This window comes from Theropithecus gelada, chromosome 8 (assembly GCF_003255815.1).
Source record: "Theropithecus gelada isolate Dixy chromosome 8, Tgel_1.0, whole genome shotgun sequence".
In the NCBI taxonomy this organism is placed as follows: domain Eukaryota; kingdom Metazoa; phylum Chordata; class Mammalia; order Primates; family Cercopithecidae; genus Theropithecus; species Theropithecus gelada.
Window position 1 is genome coordinate 65,306,894 of NC_037676.1, and position 16,189 is coordinate 65,323,082.

Below are 16,189 nucleotides of genomic sequence, written 5' to 3' on the forward strand. Positions count from 1 at the left end.
CTTCTCTAATCCTGGCACCGGCCCCTGTTTCTGACACAAATAAGTGACTAGCTCGTGCCCTGCCCGCCTTCCCCACCAATATTTATATATTTATATGTTTTATTAATTTATTATTTACTTATTTAGAGACAGGATCTCACTGTCGCCCAGGTTGGAGTGCAGCAGTCTGATCAAGGCTCACAGCAGCCTCCAACTCCTGGGCTCAAGTGATCCTCCTGCCTGGGCCTCCCAAAGTTTTCGTATTACAGGCATGAGCCACAATGACTGGCCTCCAGATATTTTTAGCGCCGTAAACTTACTCTGTTACACTCCACCACCACTAAACTTTAAGCATCTGTACTCGCTAAAATAGACAGTCCAAAGCTGTTATATGATTGTGTCTATGAAAGCCTGGGGAATGAAGATGAAGTAGGGAAATAATGTGGAAACTTGAAAGGCTATTTCATGGTCCTTTTCTTGATTTCTCTGTATTGGAACTAGCCTACAATTGACGTGTCTTCCCGAGAGAGAATCCATGAAACCGTTTCTTATTAAATGCATACTATGCTTCAGTTAAATGCTGGACTTGGAAAAAAACAAACCAAATCTTTGCTTTTAAGGAGCTCAGAGGGTGGAGAAAGAGACTGCCATTTCATTAATTAAAGAAAGAGTGATTGCATGACCCTGTTCTAGGTACTGAGGCTGCTCCTGTGAACAAAATGGACACAACTCTTGCTTTCAAGTTTTCATTCTTTGGGGGGAGGGAATGGATGATAAACAAGATAAATCAGTAAATAATGTGATATAAGAAATGGCAGTCAATGCCATAGGGAAACAAAGCCAAAACGTGGGCAGCGCCTATAGTGATGCTGGAATAAACACCTGAGTGAGGTGAGTGAGCTGGCCCAGGGGTATCTGGGACTGGAGGGCTGTGGGCTTTGGCTTCTATTCTGAGGGAGCTGGGAAGCATTAGAGTAAATAATCCCAATCCAATCAGAAAGCAACTATACTTGGGGACAAAAGACTCCTAGTTTTGGCTTATACTCAGTGAGACCGAGCTATTGGAGTAAAGGTTTACGAGTCAATGTGACAAGTGCACAAAACAGGTTTGGAGACCATGGTGTGAGAACACAGAGGAACACTACCAACACTCCCTAGGAGATCTGGAAAGGCCTCACAAAGGGGCTGTTTGCATGGCCTTAGTGAATGTACTGGGAATGTTTGCCAGCCAAAGGAGAGAAGGGGAAAGAAGAAAGTACTAGTCAAGAGGGGCTGCCTGTGCAAGGCCTTTCTGGAAGCTCCGAAGAATTAAAAGACAATGCTAGTCTTTCTTTTCTAGAAGTTTTAAGTGTCTAAAAGTAAATTAATAAGACAGGGCCTATAGAGCGTGTTTTCCTCCCTTCAAGAAGATGTTTTTCAACGCACTCTCCTACTTGTTTTTAGCAATTAGCATCTGCTTTTTTGAAATTGGGCAGAAAGTTCAGTGAGAGATCGGGGACATTATCTAGCTATAGCTGTTGAAGGTGCAAAGAGAATGTTTCTTCCTCTCTGAAAGTTCCATGATTTTAGTCTATAAAACAAACTGACAGTAGACAGACTAATGGGAAAAAGGCACACACGTATATTAACGTGTGTAAACAAGGGAGTCATACACAAAGTATGAGACTTAAAGAAGGGGCCAGGTAATGAAGTTTTATACCATCCTGAGGTTACAAAAAGAACAGGGGCTTGGGGCTTCTCGGGGAGAGATGGAGACACTGGTTATGGGAAAGTGAGGGAGGAAAGCATGGCGTAGAGCTTATCTAGTTTTGCAGATAAAATCCTCCAGGGAGGAGCTCTCAGAAAGAATAAGACAGGAGCCTGTGGTAGCAGTTTCCTTAGCAAACCTTTAAGGTGTCCAACTTTTAGTCCCTTTTTCCCAAAAATTAAGCTTTCCTAGATCCAGAGAAGGGAAGCCACAGAGAAAGCTTGGATGTTTATTTCACCTATATGGATTTTCTCTGCAGATACAAATCTCCCCCATAAAAGACAGCTTTTCAGGGCTATTCTTGTGTTGGCAGTCCCTCTGAATAGCCATCTCAAAATAGACCAAAGGAGTATATTGTGAATGGCATATTTTTGGTTTCCTTCATTTTAGTTTCCTTTTTTTTTTTTTATTTTTATTTTTGAGACGGAGTCTTGCTCTGTCGCCAGGCTGGAGTGCAGTGGCGCAGTCTCAGTTCACTGCAACCTCTGCCCGCCAGGTTCAATCGATTCTCCTACCTCAGCCTCCTGAGTAGCTGGAACTACAGGTGGGCGCTGCCATGCCTAGCTAATTTGTGTATTTTTATTAGAGATGGGGTTTCACCATGTTGGCCAGGATGGTCTCAATCTCTTGACCTTGTGATCAGCCCGCCTCAGCCTCCCAAAGTGCTGGGATTTCAGGCGTGAGCCACTGTGCCCGGCTTAGTATCCCTTTTTAGAACTGATAAATCTGTTATTTCTGCATCTGTGAAACTCTTCTAAGAAATCAGTAAGATTGATTGATTGATTGATTGCCATTAAACTCAGTGAAAATGAAGCTTACATGGAGCCCAGATGGTGGTGAAAGGTGGCCCCTGAATACCTAAGAGGTGGCAAAGGAAGCAGCGGATGTCTGTAACTCAAGTGGGAAGCAATGCCAATATCAATGGTTAGTCCAGTGGTAGAAAAGATTGCACCACTATGGGAAAGAGAGAAAAACGTTGAAGAATTGATGGGGCAGACATATAAGGCGACAATTTTACACTAACATTTTATTACTTTGGGGGTAAATTATACAGATCTTGCTTCTGTCTTTCAACAATGTTATTTTGCGTTTGTATAAAAATTTTAGATTTCTTGGCACAAGCTTTCAAGAGACATTACTCAATTTTTGTTTTGAAGTGTTTTCAGATTTTCTATGCTCATATTTTTGTCTGGTGAGCTCTTGTGTTTACCGAAAATGCATCCAGGCCTCTGGCTGAAAGATTCCAAAGGGGTTTCTGGAACTAATGGTATGAGGAAATAAAAACAAAACTGGAAGGAAAAGTTCGTTGACTTTTGTAGCTACCTTACAATTTACTCTGAAATTACTTAACATGTAGTTATTTATTAACATAATAATTCATAAGTATACTGATTTATTTTCCTTTCAGCTTCAGAGAAAAGACAAATATTTTTCTCTGTTGAAAGATAACTTTTCAAAAAAGATAAAATTATGACACATACACATATATAAAAGTGAACATGTGTTAAAGATTTTATTCAACTGGTAAGGAGGAAAATAGACACGTTATTGCAAGTTCGAAGAAGTAAAAAAAAAAAAGCACACATTTACATGGAGTAAAGGATGTTGAAAAGGATGTGCAAATGGAGGCAAAACTAACTTCTTTCACAGTGAGGGACAAAGGTCAATCAAAACTCCTCCAGGTATGACAGAATTAGCATGTTATTAGACAAGAATTATTTGCCATTGGTATCAGTTATCTACAGTTCATAGAACTGTAAAATAGCTTCAATAGAATGAGAATCAAATAATGCAGGAGGTGCCATCTAGAGTCTATGTAATGCATAATTTTCCACTGAAGCACAAATATTACCCCACATCACTTGGGAAACTCTATGTAAGATTTATAAAATAATATTTACCATAGAACATTTCAAACATATGTAAAAATAATAGTAATGAATACCAATGTACAGCCTGCTTCAGTAATCAATGATATTTTGCCAATCTTGTTTTATCCACCTCCCGTACTTTTTAATAAGCTGAAATATTTTAAAGACATACCCACATATTACACTATTTTAAATATCACACTCTTGTAAATACCACAAAATAAACTTTTTACATCACCACAATACCATTTTTCACACTTAAAAAATTAGCAACAATTCCCCAGTATTATCTAGTACCCAGTCTATATACAAAATTCCCTGATTATCTCAAAGATATTTTGTTTAAGTTCTTCACATTAGGATCCACATACAGTTCATACATTGCATTTGGTTGCTGTGTGTAAGTGTCAAGAATAGCCTCCCTCTTTTTTAAATGCTATTAATTTGTCTGCATAACCAGGTCAATTTTGTTTAGCATTTACCAACTTCCGGATTTTTCTGATTGCTTCTTATTGGCATCATTACATTGTTTTTCTTTCCTCTGCATTTCTGGTAAAGAATAGTTAGATCTAGAGGATGGTTAGATTTAGATTCAATCTTACTTTGGCAAGAATGTTTCATGAGGTGCATCACATGAAAGGGTATATAATATCTATGTTGTTCCCAGTGTAGATCCTCACAAAAGAGGAAAATGCTTTGAGAATGGACCATGCAATGCTTCCATGGTACATCTCAAAAGATATTCTCCTGATGCTAGTGGGTGACCCAACATCAATCAGCTCACTCTCTGATCAACCTATCTCCAATGGGAATCTTACTGCCCTTGAAGGCAAATGTTTCCACAGCCTCAAAGTGTTTAAATTGTTCTTTTTCCCCCTCTAAATGCACAAAGAAATGAACAGCCCGCTGTAGTAATAACCATTTACTGCAACTGCTCTCAGACGTCTCCAAAACTGCTGCCCTTGCCAGTGACCTGGTAGCTATTGCACACACAGTGGCTAAGTGCTTTCTCACAAAACACAGTAATCCCTGGTACCCCCTAAAGCCAAAAAGATCATGCAACTCAAGATGTATTAAAGGCTTAAATGTAAAACCCAAAACCATAAAAATCCTAGAAGAAAGCCTAGGCAATAACATTCAGGACATAGGCATGGGCAAAGACTTCATGACTAAAACACAAAAAGCAATTGCAACAAAAGCCAAAACTGACAAACAGGATCTAATTAAACTAAAAAGCTTCAGCACAGCAAAAGAAACTATCGTCAGAATGAACAGGCAACCTACAGAATGGGAGAAAATTTTTTCAATCTACCCATTTGACAAAGGTCTAATATTCAGAATCTACAAGGAACTTAAACAAATTTACAAGGAAAACAACCCCATCAAAAAGTGGGCAAAGGACGCTTCTCAAAAGAAAACATTTATGTACCAACAAACATATGAAAAAAAAGCTCATCATCCCTGATCAGCAGAGAAATGCAAATCAAACCCACAATAAAATACCATCTAATGCCAGTCAGAATGGCGATTATTAAAAAGTCAGGAAACAATAGATGCTGGTGAGGCTGTAGAGAAATAGGAATGCTTTTACACTGTTAGTGAGATTGAAAATTAGTTAAACCATTGTGGAAGACAGTGTGGCAATTCCTCAAGGATCTAGAACCAGAATACCTTTTGACTCAGCAATCTCATTACTGGGTGTATACCCAAAGGAATATAAATCATTCCACTCTAAAGACACATGCACACATATGTCCACTGAAGCACTATTTACAGTAGCACAGACTTGGAACCAAGCCAAATGCCCATCAATGATAGACTGGATAAAGAAAAAGTGGTACATATACACACCTTGGAATACTATGCAGTCATAAAAAAGAATGAGATCCTGTCCTTTGTAGGCACATGGATGAAGCTGGAAGCCATCATCCTCAGCATACTAACACAGGAATAGAAAACTGAACATTGCATGTTCTCACTCATAAGTGGGAGTTGAGCAATGAGAACACATGGACATGGGGAGGAGAACACACACACACTGGGGCCTTTTGGGGGTTGGGGGGCAAGGGGAGGGATAGCATTAGGACAAATATCTAATGCATGTGGGGCTTAAAACCTAGATGACGGGTTGATAGGTGCAGCAAACCACCATGGCACATGTATACCTAGGTAACAAATCTGCACAATCCACGTAAGTATCCCAGAACTTAAAGTAAAATAGGAAGGGAAAGGAGAGGAGGGGAAGGGGGGAGGGGAGAGGAGGAAGGGAGGGAAGGAAGGGAAGGAAGAAGGGAAGGAAGTGAGGGAGGGAAGAGAGAGAGGGAGGGAGGGGAGGGGAGGGGAGAGGAGGGGAAGACAGGAGAGATCATGGAACTCAATGCAAAAGAAAGCAGAGTTTTAGACCTGAGAAAAACCTGTCCATAACTCTTGCGACTCCATGAGGAAGACAAAAGACCTTAAAGAGGAGGTGTGTGGCACCTTTCTCTGGGTTCCTCAAGGGGTCTCAGGGTGGCTAGAAATCTCTAGATTTCTTTATGTGGCAAAAGGAAGGAGGAGCCAAAGTGGAAGTAAATGGAAAAACAAGTCTTAGAGGAGTCAATTGGGAGAGATTTTAAGCTTTCCAAAGGCCAATGAAGTTTTGCATTTTTCTCATTAAAAAAACATGCCAACAAGAAGGGAAGCAAACAGAGGGACCAACCCCTCTGAGAGTAACACCTTATTAAAAATGATTTCAGTCGACTGAAAAAACTTTCCAAGAACAGGGTCCAAAAGAGAAAAAGTAGAAAGACCTTTAAAAATAAAAATAAAAATCATAACTTGTTGGCTGGGCGCGGTAGCTCACGCCTGTAATCCCAGCACTTTGGGAGACTGAGGCGGGCGGGTCACGAGGTCAGGAGATAGAGACCATCCTGGCTAACACGGTGAAACCCCGTCTCTACCGGAAAATACAAAAAATTAGCCGGGCGTGGTGGCGGGCGCCTGTAGTCCCAGTTACTCGGGAGGCTGAGGCAGAAGAATGGCGTGAACCCGGGAGGCAGAGCTTGCAGTGAGCCGAGATCGTGCCACTGCACTCCAGCCTGGGCGGCAGAGCGAGACTCTGTCTCAAAAAAAAAAAAAAAAAAAAAAAAAAAATTCATAACTTGTTATCAGCTTTCAGCTAAGCTGGCTTCTGACCTTAGAGTTCTTTTTAAAAAAAAAAAAGCTTTCAAATCTCTTATCAGATTTCCACCAGCACAACCAGCCAATATTCCTGGCTTTTGAACTTTTTTTTTTCTGTTAAACCAAAAGTATCTTTCCAAGTGACTCACTAAAATCAACAAGCCTTAACCAAGGTTATTACTGAAACTAAGGACGCCCTAGACAGCTCCAAAGGGTTGCAAAGCAGTTCTCACAAGATGCAGGACTACAACAAAGATGGCTCAAAGAAAGGAAAGTTTTACTAGCCTCAAACAGGGAATAACCCACGTTTCTGTACGGCCATATTCTCTAGGGTCTCAGCTTCTCAGCTGACCATCTACCTACAAAGATCCAAAAGCCTCGTGTGCTCTCAGAGACGGAAGAAGACAGGCAATCAAAACCTGTTGTTGGAAGGGAAAAGGATCAGTAACAAAAGAGTACCCCCAAAAGTACCTTTTTAGAAGTACAACTTTCCAGTGGTGTACTTATCCTTGTCGGGACTCAGTCCAATAAGTCTCTTCATGAAAACCCCAGGAGGTATTTTTCCAGATTTAGAATAAGCTTTCACCATATAAGCAAGAGAAGTTTCTTGGAGAGAGCATAGAAAAGGCAATCTCAATGATTATCTGAGACAGAGAGAGAGAGAGAGAAAGAAAGAGAGAGAGAATTCACTCCGAGGAATAGGCTGAGATAGTAAAATACTTGTTGCCACAGATGGCTATGAATGGTGCTTGTTCTGCTGAAGTCTCAGGGAAGAAAAAAAAAAAAAACATAGCGTTTGTTCATACAGTGCTGCCAATATCCCACAGATCTGGGATATTGTTAACAGACCTGTTAATCCATGACACTAGGTAGCTTCTCCTGGGATTCCATATTGCCAGGACTAACCAGGCAACAACGGTGAGAAGACAAAAGCCTCTTATGGATGGAACTTTTTATTAAGACAAACTCTCCTGAGAGCTTGACACATTTGGAACAAAAAGTGTTTTGCTTAAAATTGTGTGTGTCTTGGGTTCCAGACTTTTCAGACAGGGCTACTGGACATGACGTGAAAATCACACTCAGAATGACAGTGCTCCCACTTGGTCACAAGTCAAGCTCTCAAAACCATTAAAACAAGAGGAGAGGAGAATCTCATTCAGTTTTTATTCATGGTTCTCATATTCTCTACCAGTGGGACAGAATCTATCTGATGGGATAACCCAAACCTTTGTTTCATAAGCTCTGAGTCCTTGGTGCCCCTAACTTTGTTGAGTTAATGTAGTTTTTCTTAATTATTACCACATAACATAGAACTCTTGGGTGAATTCCTTCGGGTGGAAATATGGTCTTTCTTACCCCTCTTCTATAGCTGAAACCCAATTTCTCCTTAGTAATTCAGATCATGAAAAGTCTCTTCATGAAAATCCCAGCAGGGGCTAGAATTTGGCTAGCACTATGACTCCCCTTTTCTGAAGGTCAATTCAATAGTAAGAGAAGTTGTAAATGGTTATGTGACAGTTTCAGTTTCTAATTTATTACAACCATAATTGTATTCTCTAATCAAATAATTCTCTTGGGTACTAAGACCTTTAAATTTTCTGAATCAAAGCTTTTTGGTACAGTAAACAAACTTAGTAAGTAGGTTATTAGATGTAATAGTAAGAGAAACATAGTCACTTTTATCTATTGTTTCCTGACCCTTGTCTTATGCAATAGTGTTTCTGCACCAAATATTGGCCATGTGTTTAAGGTATATCGATATCCTCTAACGCAAATTATAAATCTTACAGGATGCTTTCTCTCAGGTAGCACCATAATTGAGTCTTGCTTGATTCTTTGTCAATCTTTAGTTGATTCTAAGTCAATCAACTGTGTCTAGGTGGTAAGGAGGCTGGCAAACCCAGTGAATTCTGTTGGAATGAGCTCTTCACTATGTCTACTATGCCATAAAATAAATTCTCAGTCTGAAGCAATTATGTGTGCGATACTACGGTGATGACAAGACATCTGTAAGTCTACCCACAATGGTGTTTCTGAAGCTACTTTGGTGAGGAAAGCCAATTTATAAGTGAAATGTGTAACTTTTCTATGAGAACATATTACTGCCTCTCCCTTATGTAAGTGGGTTCCGTGTAATCAACAGGTCAGCCGCTGAATTGTCTCCCCAGGGAATGGTGCTATATTGGGGCTCATTACATTGATGTCAAATTGGGAAAGAACCAGTTCAGACTTAGTGAAGGGAAGTCAGGATTTTGAGTTACGTATATAGCGCACATTTCTGCCATCATGTAATTGCCACTTTGTAATGGAACCCATTAAATTGACAATAGGGTGCCTGGCAATTAAAAGGATCACACACAGGATGGGTTGTCTTATCCTCTTGATTACTGAGAGACTCCTCTGCAGTGGAGACCTTTAGTAACCTTTTATCATCACCTTTCCATCAGAAATCCTTGTCTCCAAAGGGTATTTATATTTGAAGCCTGTGCCCATCTCAGGAGATACATCCACACATTTCCACCCATCTGCCTGATTGTTAGATATTTAATATTGTTGTTTCCAAATCTGTTATCCCAACAACCCATTAGCCACTGTACATAAAACAGAGTAGATATGTATTTCAGGCCTTTTCTCCTACAACATGAAGCAGACAGCCAGATGTACCTGAAGTTCTGCCCACTGGGAAAGTTTCCCTTTACCATCATCTTTCAAGGATAACCTGAATGAACGTGTCATGAAGTAGTTGTTTACATCCAGTTTGTGCCTTTATGGTGTTGGCCCATTCATAAGCTGGACCATGCTTTTCCTCCTCTATTAACTAATTATAGGAATTCTTCATAACACCATAGCTGGGAGTTACGGGAGAGACGGCAAAGCAGTAGGGTGAGGTACCACGAAAATTTGGGCTGCATACTTATGAAATTTTTCTATGCTTCCTTACCTGCTAGAGCCCTGCTTTGTATATATTCTTTCCATTTTACAACAAAATACTGCTGCAAACATTCAATTTTATGATTTATTAGATCAGGTAATAAAAAACTGATGATGAACAATTCAGGTTAGATAAGTACTTGGTGTTCCACGGTCAGACCTCCAGTCTCTGCCAGAGCCCAATAGCAAGCCAGGAGCTCTATTTGAATGAAGAAGTGTTGTGAGCAGAATAGGGCATGCCCTTACTAAAAAATGCTAGAAGTATGCACTGTGATTCTCCTAATGAGGCCCCTCTGTCTGCCATAGTTATTTCCAACACCATTGGGTGGGTCATAAGACTCAAATGGCAGGGCAGCTGGTGCTACAGCTTGAACCTACTGCAAAGCTTTTTCTTACTTCATGCCCCATACAACACTGACAGCCTGACAGCTGGATGCCAAGTAGTCTGGAGCAGCAAGCTCCAGTGTGGTAACATGTTGCTTCTAACATCCAAGGGGCCAATCCGATGTGCCTCTTTCCTCACTGACATGGCAGCACCTGAACTAATATGAGACTCATTTCTGTCCTCTGGCATGTGCCATCTTACTAAAGCACCTCATTTGTTGGCTATATCCTGCTCACCAGACCCAATTAACATATAATAATGTAACAGACAAGTGTGCTGAATAGTTTCCATTTCCACTCCAGGTACACTGACTATTCTTTCCCACAATTCTCTGTGTGCCACAAAGCTGGCCTTTATTGGCTTCCTCAGTGGGTTTCCTTGACCGCTGGCTTCAAATTGTGACATGGAAGCAAAATCAGAGATAAAATAATGACGCAATATTTTTTTGGTGGTAAAATAGACGTAACATGATATTTATCATTTTAATCTCTTGTAAGTACGCAATTAAGTAATTAAGTTCAGTTTAACATATTCATTCCCAAATTATTCACCACTATCTGTACATACGTTTTCATCATTCTCAACAAATCTCTGTACCCATTAACCAATAATTCCCCTCCTCCTACTCCCCCAGCTTCTGGTAACCTCTATTCTACTTTCCGTCTCTATAAATTTGCCTGTTATATGTATCCTATGTAATAGAAAGCTAAAGTTTTCTAATAGAAAACTGAAGTAATATTTTTTTACTTTTGCTTGGAACATTACTGATCCTTGTTTCATTTCTCAGAATCAAAGAAACTAATTTTGATTTTTTTATGGACTTTAATAATTGAGTAAGGTATAATATACTGTAATACACCTGTGAACAAAATTTGGAGCATATTTGTTTCTCTGTCTCTGCCTGGCTTCTCCAGAATTTGGAAACTAGTTGTGAGTATTCTTAACTCATGGCAATATAGTTGTTTGCATCAGTGCAATAAAAATCCATGGAATGGTTCCATATTTGTTTTTCTCTGCCTGACCTATTTTACTTAACATAATGTTTTCAAGGCCATCCATGTGGTAGTATATATCAAATTACATCCCCTTTATGGCTGAATAATAGTTCATTTTATGTATACAGCACATTTTCTTGATCCATTCATCTGTCCATGGATCCTTGGGTTGCTTCTTCTTTTGGTGATTGTGAATAGCACTGTTATGAGCATTTGTATACAAATACCTGTTTTAGTCTTTATGTTCAGTTTCTCTGGATATATACCCAGGAGTAGACTTTCTGGGTACTGCAGTAGTTCTCTACTTAACTTTTTGAGGAACTCACATGTTGTTTTCCATAGAGGCTTTAACTGGTACGATCTTTTAATCCTTGCCAACCAGCAGGTCATGGGTATAAATCAATGGCCATGGGGAATAGGTGGGGGAGTTGATGAATCGGATGCAGTGCTCAACATTCCCAAAGTCAAAATATGGTAGTTTTATTTAATTGCAAAGCTGGCTTAGAGTTCATAACCAATGGGGCTTAGTCCTTTCATGGATTCTTTTAACAAATTCTGAATTTTGATGCCACAGGGGATGATAATTGTATGGAAAAACATGTGATAGAGAGAGGAGACAGCCAAATGCCACCCAGGTCATTGTGCACAGGGGACTTGCTCAAACATGCCCATGGTGAGAAATTCTGTCCCTTGTGTTAAGGGACATGTGTTATGTGCATTAAGGAAAATAAATAAATGTGGAGTAGCTCAGACCAGGAGTCTACCTGCACACTGGGAGAATGGGGTGGAGCCACCAGGAATTCACACCTTATGCAGGGGAGAGGAGCCTAGCCTCTTCAGCTCATGTGTGGTGGCCTGGTATTCAATTTGTGAGGTGGGAGCCTATTGCCAGGACACCCTTTTTTCACTGGGAGCTTTATTTTAATAAATTCCAGTCTCCCCTGGGGACGGTGGCTCACGCCTGTAATCCCAACACTTTGGGAGCTCAAGGCAGGCAGATCACCTGAGGTCAGGAGTTCAAGACCACCCTGACCAACATGGAGAAACTTTGTCTCTACTAAAAATACAAAATTAGCTGGGCGTGATGGTGCATGCCTGTAATCCCACCAACTCGGGAGGCTGGGGCAAGAGAATTGCTTGAACCTGGGAGGTGGAAGGTGCAGAAAGCTGAGATTGCGCCATTGCACTCCAGCTTGGGGTACAATGAACAAGAGCGAACAAGAGTGAAACTCCCTCTCAAAAAATATAAATAAATAAATAGATACCACCGTACTCACCTTTCAATGTATCCACGTGCCTAAGTTTTCCTGGTCGTGACACAAGAACCCAGATTGTAGCTTAACTAAAAAGCAGAAAATCTTGCATTATTTTCATGACCCATATGGGCACATGAGAAAAGGTGATTATATGCTATCAATCATAATGAAGTTTTTATGTTAAGCTATTGCAAACCATGGAGGTAACCAAATTTCTTTGTCAATCATGTTTCCAACTGTAACTACCCTGGACAGTTTGTTATTCACAGACAATTGTTGTTTTGTTTTGATTATTTTCAAAAGTTGGTTTATAATCAGCTATAGGACTTTGACAGGTGCTCTCAAATGCAGGTTTCTGATAACTTTGGAGATTATAACATTGGAATAAAGGAAAAACGTACAGGACTCATGAAAAGCTGAAATGTTCACAAATATCAAACAGAACAAGAGTTAACAGAATGGACTGAACTAATAGAAAACTGAAGTAATGTTTTTCGACTTTTGCTTGGAACATTGCTGATCCTTGTTTTGTTATTCAGAGTCAAAGAAACTGATTTTGAGCTATTTATGGCCCTTAATAATTGAGTAAGGTATATTCCTGAGAACAAAATTTGGAGCATATTTGTTTCTCTCTGCCTGGCTTCTCCAGAATTTGGAAACTAGCTGTGAGTATTCTTAACTTATGACAATATAGTTGTTTGCATCAGCATAATAAAAATTCATTTCCTTTTGCAACAGGACACAACTGGAGAAACTGATTTTTTTACCAAAACATTGACTGGAAGGGTATGTTTCCTTTTAAGGGGTCAAGCTCGACTTGCAGAGCCAGTAAAATTCCCTTGAGAAAACTGGACTTCTCTACACAGTCCCTGTGTAGACAGGGTTCCTAATCTGCAAATAAAGAATGAGTGAGGAAAGAATGTCACCTTCTGGTTGAGCACGGTGGCTCATGCCTGTAATCCCAACACTTTGGGAGGCCAAGGCGAGTGGATCACTTGAGACCAGGAGTTTGAGACTAGCCTGGCCAGCATGCAGAAACTCTGTCTCTTCTAAAACACACAAAAACTAGCTGGGCATGGTAGTGCACACCTGCAGTCCCAGCTACTCAGGAGGCTGAGGCACGAGAATTCCTTGAACCCAGGAGGCAGATGTTGCAGTGAGCCAGGACCATGCCACTACACTCCAGAGCAAGACTCTGTCTCAATGGAAAGAAAAAAAAAAAAGAATGTCACTTTCTAACAGGCCCAGGAACTCCATGTTCTTGGGACCTCAAGAAGAGAGAAGTTTACCCAACTCACAGGTATTTGAGGGTACAAACTCATGGCTGGGCTCGGCTTTAGAAAGTCCTATCTGAGATTCTTTGCAGAATAGAGTTCCACGAAAGCCAATTTTAAAAGCCTATGTAGAAATAATTATTCTTGCTGCACTTTATGCAAATGATCAGGCCAAGTATAAGACTAAAGTTTATTTTACAAACAACTCAGTCCCATTATGATTTGTTTTTAACAAAAGTGAGGACTGGAGAGAAAGAAATTGTGTTTCAGGGTTTATCATACATTTGTCATTAAATTCTATACGCATTAGTTGTTATTAAGTTTTTGCCTACATTTTAATCTAACCCTGCTTATTCCTGTGGACCAACCAGCAATCTCTGACTGCAGCTCAGAAGGAACAAAAGGGATGGGTAATGTAAAAATCTGGATCAATATTCTAGTTCTGAACAATTATTCTGCAAATTCTGCCAAGTGATGGGAATAAATAGGGTGCCCATAATACAGAGGTTTCCTTTTTGGGAAAGTGAGACCAAGGTAGCTAACCAAAGCCAAGCCCTATGCACCCGAATCTTAGCAAGCGTAATTCTAGCCACCAGTTATCTGGGTGTGTCACAAGACATCCTTTTCTCTCTCACGTTGGAGGAGGACTCAATTCCACAGCTTTGCCTTAGCATTTGGCTGATGATAAAGAGTCCATGTAATCCCCTGAGACACATTTTTGTCCAAATTCAGTTCCAAGCTTAGAGTCAAAGCCTTAGGAAAGAAAACTGGATCAGAGGGATCCAGAGGCAGACAATAAAGGAAGTTAAAAGGCATAGCACACGTGAGCTTGACTAATTCCTCCTGTTCCATGGATAAAAGTCATGCTAGTATTCATGGCATACATGAGGTCTAGGGAAATTGAAGGCCACTGACAGCATGGGAGATAGGATATACGTGGGTAAGAGCTTTCTGTGTTGTAGGCACTGCAAGATCATCTGAAACTTTATTTTGGAATCACCAAGCTAAAACAGCTTGTTTCAAAAGTTAAGTGACAGAAAATCATTCAATCTGTTTTCCTTGTCTAAAAAGAGAGGAATTGGACTAGATACTTTCTTAGGTGTAAGCATTATAGTTCTAAAATATTTGAAAATATTCAATCTAAAATTTGCTTTTTCCCCTGTAATATCTTAAATGACAGTATTAATGTGATTAATGTTATATCTAGAAAGTATAAAAATCTTCTTTGTCATGAAAGAGCTTCTATATGGTATAAAAGTAAAACAAACCTAAATAGCCATATCTACTTGGCATGTAGCGTCTAGAATTCACACTAAGAAAAGCCCTCTTCCCAAGTGATGTCGCACTCCCAGCAAGGATGACAGCAGCAGAGTCATAATTGAGGAAGGAATTTTATATGAGGGAAGCTATTTTCTCTGTTACACTTATAATTTAACGTCAGATTAAGAATATGAAAAATGCCAATTTGTCTGGTTTCAGAGAATGTTAACACATAATTACTCCGCTACATGAAAGTCATTTGTATAGATTGTCGTAGTCTGGGAATAGGAATAAGTGTCTGAAGGCAGAGTTTTTAAAAAGAATGAGGCACCCAGGCATCTGTAGTCTGTTTATTCAGTGGTAACCTACTTTTTTTTAGGGTAGTGTACTAAAGGAGCTGGCTACCCAGTGTTGTAAATATCCAAAGGCCAATGCCAGCATGTGCTTACTTAGCCTTGCCCTTTGAGTTAGTTCTGGAGATCAGCTATACAAATTAACTTTCATCCTATTAGCCAAGTTCAAATAATATTTCAAAACAGTATTTGCTTTTTTGTACTACACCAAAAAATTGGTATTTTCCTGATTTAAATGTTTCCAAAATGTATTTTTATACAGCTTGCATAAACTATAATCAAAGAAATAATTTTTTTGTAGAGACAAGGTTTTGCCATGTTGCCCAGGCTGGTCTCAAACTCCTGAGCTCAGGTGATCTACCCACCTCAGCCTCTTAAAGTGCTGGGATTATACGCATGAGCCACCATGCCTGGCCAGAAATACTATTTTAATACATCAGATTAGAATTGGTTAAATGAAGATCAAAGATTAACATGATTGTTGAGAAGAACATTAGGAAACCAATACTTATACAGAACAATACACCACAGAGAGTGGGAGTACAGTTTGGCACACATTTCCAGATTGTTTGGCAATTCATATTCAAATGCTCTGGGGGAAAAGTACATGCAATTTAATCCAAAGATTTATTTTGAGGAAATTATTGGACAAGAATATAAAGGATGACATACAAACATGCTCATTGTAGGAGGGGTAAACTCAGAGATTTCTCGCTAAATATTTAAAAGTTAAGGCCTGAAGTCTCTGTTGTGAAATCCCCCTAACTGAATGTAACAAGCAGGAGAGGGGGCATCCTGTTGCTATAGCTCCAGGAGAACTGACCAAGCTATGTCATTCACAAGAGGAGTAGGAGGATCATGACCTGAGCCCAGGAGGACCATGGCTTGAGTCCAGGAGGTTGAAGCTGCAGTGAGCCAAGATCGCACCACTGTACTCCAGCCTGGGCAACAGAGTGAGACTCTGCCAAAAACAAAAAGA